General features: G+C 36.6%; 1 protein-coding gene across 4 annotated transcripts in view; it reads right to left on the bottom strand.

Moving 5' to 3' along the window:
- The window catches only part of MTRF1 (mitochondrial translation release factor 1), a 32,219-nt gene extending 31,805 nt beyond the window's left edge, over positions 1-414 (bottom strand). For 3 of the 4 annotated variants that reach the window (XM_023536360.1, XM_011369740.2, XM_011369738.2), the window contains exon 1: positions 64-414. The gene's annotated coding sequence lies outside the window, so the exon portion shown is untranslated. The remainder of the gene's footprint in view (positions 1-63) is intronic. The other variant, XM_011369739.2, reaches the window with a different exon arrangement.
- Positions 415-5,686: the final 5,272 nt, after the last annotated feature.

Consider the following 5,686-nt stretch of genomic DNA (forward strand, 5'->3'; position numbering starts at 1 on the left):
TAAAAAACCGGGGAAAGAAAGAAGACTTTTTAAGATTATAAAACAGAAGTGAATTGTGAGTACCTAAAATAAAGAAGAAAAGTGTTGGCTTCCCTTACTGAGGTCGGAACCTTCTGTAACCCGCTGCGGTTCATCCCGACAGACACGGAACCGCTTTCACTTCCTGGGTCACTTCTTCCGGGTTGATACTTGATTCCCTGCTCCACCTCCGTATTGACGCTTCTCCGAGGAGTAGTCTTTGGGCGTGCGTAACAATGAGGGAACAGAGAAAACGAGAGAAAAATGACAGCGAGAAACAAAAAAGTGACAAAGCAAGAAAAATTCCCAGGAGACGACCACGCAGCGTACGAATCCCAAGCGGGAGCCCAGGGCCTGGGTTGCCGAGCAAGGACGCCGAAGGAGGTGTGGGCGCCGGGGCCGTCTGAAATGTAGAACTACAATTCCCAGAAGCTCCCGCGCGGGAATCCTGGGAGTTGTAGTTTATCTTCGGATGGACGCCCGGCCACCCCACCCCGCTGAGCCAAAGGTGGAGCTTTGGTTTTCACAATTTTAGATAAACCCAGGAGGGAGATTCTCTACAGTTTTGATTAAGAAATCAAGATTTACAATATATTAATATACAGTTACAAGAGTTTCCTCATCTATGGAGCCACTAAAGCAGTGATTCTTTTTAATGATTCCCTTTTCATCCAAAATTTAGGGGATTCTGCATGTTAATAGCTGTTCTTTAGCTTCCACTGACTATGAAAATACCAAATGACTAAATGAGACTAAATTTATATTCTTAAAAATCATAACGGGAACCAAAAGATAAATATTTCTACAAATTAGTTATTTTATAGCTAATAAAAATAGGGGCTCAACTTAAGTTTGTAGTTTGTAAACCACCGATTAAATAGAGAATATAAAAATCCAAATAAACAATTGCAGAGAATTGCAAACATATTGTCTTACTTTGAATATTACAGTGGCAGACAGCCCTTAGCGATCACATTTGCAGGCCATTTGACCTCTATCCTCAATATTTCTTCCTGAAAAGCAAAGGCAAAAAGAATTGCATATTACCAACTGAACAGGATATTTTGTTGGGCTATGAATATATATATAAAAAGGAGAATTAACCATAAATATAAATGACTTAAAGGTCTCTACTTCTACCCACAACATATTAGATACTATTCCACATGGTTTAAACTTACTAATTCGTTTCATCCTTACAACAACCCTAGAATACCCATTTTGCAGAAGAAAAAACTGTGGCACAAAGCGCTTAAGAAGCTTGTCCAAGGTAAAAGAACTAACAAGTGACAGCTGATATTCAATCAAGGCTCTCAGCCTCAATAATCTGGGGCTACTAAGCTCTGATACTGCCTCCCTCTCCCCAAAAGAAAAACATTCAATCATCCATTCAGTAAAAATTGAACACCAGTTATGTGCTCCTCACTGTTACAGATGTAAGAATTCAGCAATGACTAGAAAAGATAAAAATCTTTGCCCACATGGAGCTCATGTTCCAGCAGAAAACAAATTCCAACGACCATAGAATTCATTTGCCTAAATTACCCAACAAAATCCTTTGTTTCTTTGAATTTGTGCGTGTAGATATATAAATAAAATATTACATATAAAGCTTTATTCTCGTTAAAAAATAATGCTATGGACTGAATTGTGAACCCCCTGCCCCCCAAACTCTATATGTCGACGCTAATCCTCAACGTGACTGTACTGGAGATAGGACCTTTAAGGAGGTGATGAAGGTTAAATGAGGTCATAAAGGTGGAACTCGGACCTGATAGGATTAGTGCACTTATAAGAAGAGACACTAAAGAGCTTTTGAGGTCTCTCTATCTGTCCCCCTTTGTCCCTCCACAAGCCCAAAGAGATCATGTGAGTACACAGCAAGACGGCAACCACGTGCAAGCCAGAAGAAGAGGCTTCAGAAATTAAACGTCTTGCTAGTACCTTGATCTTGGACTTTCCAGCCTCCAAAACTGTGAGAAATAAATTTCTGTTGCTTAAGACACCCAGTCTATGGTATTTTGTTATGGCAGCCCAAGCAGGCTAAGACACTTGCGTATGTAAAAATGTATTGAGATAAACATGAAACTTAAGAAAAACAAAAATATGGTACATATGTAGTTATTAATATGTGAAGATGTTCACAATATATTAAGTGAAAGAGGATGTTTAAAAAAACTCAGCAAACTTCATTTAAAAAAATTATATGTGATTCTATATATTTAAAAGTCTGGTGGAATTATAAGAAATCTTTATTTTCCTCTTTATAGTATTCTGCATTTCCGGAAGTTTTGTGATGAGTAATTTTGTAAACAAGAAAACTATGAAAGAAAAAAAAGACATTTTTCAATGTTGGTTGAAAAAACCTTATAGAAGTTATTGAATCACTTTATGAAGTTAAATAACTTTAACTTCCAAAGAGTCTGATACATTACAGGATAAAAAATTGAAGAAATAGTAACCAAAAAAGAGGTTGATTTATTTATTTAAAAAAAAAACAAACCATTTTGGTTAAATTAGAGCTGCCATGTCTGAAATCTTTCTCGTGATAAAGTCGACTATAAATAGTTTCTCTGTTGAATGAGTTTGTAATTATCACTAATAATTTGGTATCCTTCTGAGAAACTAAATGACCTCTGTCCCCCTCCTCCAACTTGAAGCAAACTAAACAACAAAGTAGATGGGGCTGTGTTTCAGATCCATTTAGAACAAACTCAGCCCCAAACCCAAAGGGGTAGAGGATAGAGATTTTCACCAGTTTTCACTCTTAGAGACCTCCAGATTTTTTCAAAGATTCTGAGGACACTCGTGTCTAAAGTTCTAACAGGAGGCTGATTAGTGTCCTGCAGGGATCCACGTCAATAAAGTGTCACTTAGGGCTTTCCCTGCGAGCAGCAGAGCACCAGGACTTCCTCAGCCCTGGACATTCTCGGGGCAGCCAGACCAAAGTGAGTGTAGAGATTGTTCTAGGCTAAGCTGAAACCTTTGGTCCTGTCTTGGAAACTTTCAGAGGCACTGAGAGCAACATAAAATCCCAGCGCACAGCCATAACTGTGAAGGTGCACTTGACTTTCTGGTTCCCTGGAGTTTAGGCTCTTACCGTGTCTCGAGACATCCCGCTATGTGAAGTTTGAGATTTTAATCATGTATATTTTACTATAGAAATAGTGAAATTATTTAGCAATTCAATACAAAATTATTTAGCAATTTAATACAAAATTCGAGCTTTCAGGTGGAAAGGAAGTAGCAAAGCAAAAGTTATTCTACTTGCATTCTTATAAATTATTTTCCCTTAGAGAAGCAGAATATGAAGAATAAAAAGGCAGCATTTCATATACATGTATATGTATATTCATGCTGGTTCTCAAATTTTTCTTCGCTTGAAAAAAATGCTAAGAAATGCGCCACCTGCTGGCATTATTGAAACTACATCACTCAAATAATTTTCAGTCACATGTTTAAGAGGCTTTGATAGGTCAACCTACTATCTGTCATTTACTCTTAAAGAAAAAAAAAAGCAAAGACAATTTTAGACTAACTCATTCTGGGAACTACCTTTTACCCCCTAAACTAGTATTAGCCTAGGTCGAAGTCAGCTTTGTTAACAAGATCATTTATTGTTATCTCTTAAAACTTCTTGGTAATTTCATCTCTTCCATCCAGCATCTAAATATTTTTCTTAAATTATTTACTTGGTTTTAAATTGTACACTTCCAAATCTCCATTTCAATAAATTTTATTTTCGCATCATTTTCCCCTTCAAATACCCTTTATAAGTAGTTTTCAAATACTGTTTATAAGCATTAAAGTGTTTTTCAACTGAGATCCAATGGGCTCTATATTGAGAAACACAATGTAATCTATACTGTGTGTATCTTTTTTTTCCTTTTTATTATGAAAATTTTCAAACAGACCCAGACTCAGACTCAAATTTACATTCTTTTGGCAAAACTACTTCATAAGTGGGTTAACTACTTCCAAGGAAAATACAAAATATTTAGTTATGTCTTCCAAAAGTTATGCTAGAAGCTCATAAGTGCCTAGATTCATTATTTTATTACAGCTTGCAAAATGGTGATATTTTGTCATTCAGCTTTGTTAGCTGGAACCTCTTTAACAAGAAACTTTCCTTCATACACTATCTGTTGCCCTTGCTTTAAAAATTTTAAAAGGAAAACTTTAAAATTTTGTAAAAGTAGAGAGGTGAACAAATTCAAAAGCTTGCTTTCTGAACAATTTTTAGGGGTTCCAAATTCTATTTCAATCTTAACTCTCTTTTTTTTACTTTAGTAATGAAGTAATTATATGCAATTCCCAAATCCCAAAAGCTCTGAAGAACTTTATGTTTCAATTCAAAGACAAAAATATCTTTGAAAACTGAAGGCTTTTTTTTTGGCAACTTATTTGATGGACAAATCTGCCCCAGCACAAACCAATTTGGCAGGCGAATCTGACTGGGATTGATGCAGGGCTGTTTACATCTGTATTTCTCTTACTTGGAATAAATCTTCATATGTTTTACTGAAAAAATACTTATCTGTTGGATTACAAGCTACTGCCCAGATTCTGTTGAGAGTGTTATACAATATACGGTATATGCATTTACCTTTCGAACTCCAAAATATCCTGAAGTTTGAAAGCTGTTTATCTGAAATACTGGTCCCAAGTTTTTCAAATAAGGAACCATGAACCGTAGCAATAATACAGTAGTTGACATTCACTGAAAACTTTTTCTTTACTAGGTAATGCCCTGAGTGTTTTACATTTCACTAACTCAATCTTCACAACACCCCTGTGCAGTAAGCTCAACTGCGCTGCCCACTTTAGGAAACTGAGGCACGGCATGGCTAGATGAGTTGGTCAATCTTATAGTCAAAGGGATTCGAACCAAGATGACTGGGCTTCACTGTGACCTTGTTTCTGCTGCCTGCATTCTCTCTCTCACTAGATGGCACATGGTTCTTGCAGTGTTCCACACTCTGACGGGATTCCAGCCTCTTCCTTCTGTCACGACACCCTCCAAGAGCCTCGTGTTTCAACCTTGTGTCTCAACCAGATGACTCCCGTTTCTCCAAAAGGTACTTTCAAACGTGTCTTTTTTATGCATATTGCTAAAGGATATTTATAAAGCTACGATTATGACCCTTGCATAAAAATGAAATGTACGTCTGTTAAATTTATTTGTTCGTTTGTTTGTTTCTATGAGTTAAAGAGAAAACGTAAATATGCCATAAGGAAAGTGGTAATGAATTTGTTTAAAAAATGAAAAACTGGTCAATGTACACAAGGCAGTAATTACTCGCTTCTCCATTATACACAGTTTGCATTTCTAAGGACGAGAATCACTTGCATTGTTAGGTGTTTTCTACAACTTAAAAGAGTTGAAAAATAGCTCAAAGGTAATGAAAAATAATTTATTCAACAGGATGTCCTGTCACTTTTTTGCCCATTTCCATGTCTCACAATTTTTCTTGATAATACTAATTCCTCTTCCTGGAGTGCGATTGTTTCAAATTGACTTCATCATCACGGTACTTACTGAATATTTACTATGTGCCAAGCACTCTGCTAAGTGCCACAGGTTCAATGGTGAGGAGAACAGACATCAGTCCAGATGTCATTGTTTTTCATAGATCAGCTCATCTAACTGATCGAGTCCCTGTGATTA

This window comes from Pteropus vampyrus, unplaced genomic scaffold (genome assembly GCF_000151845.1).
Source record: "Pteropus vampyrus isolate Shadow unplaced genomic scaffold, Pvam_2.0 Scaffold154, whole genome shotgun sequence".
NCBI lineage: Eukaryota > Metazoa > Chordata > Mammalia > Chiroptera > Pteropodidae > Pteropus > Pteropus vampyrus.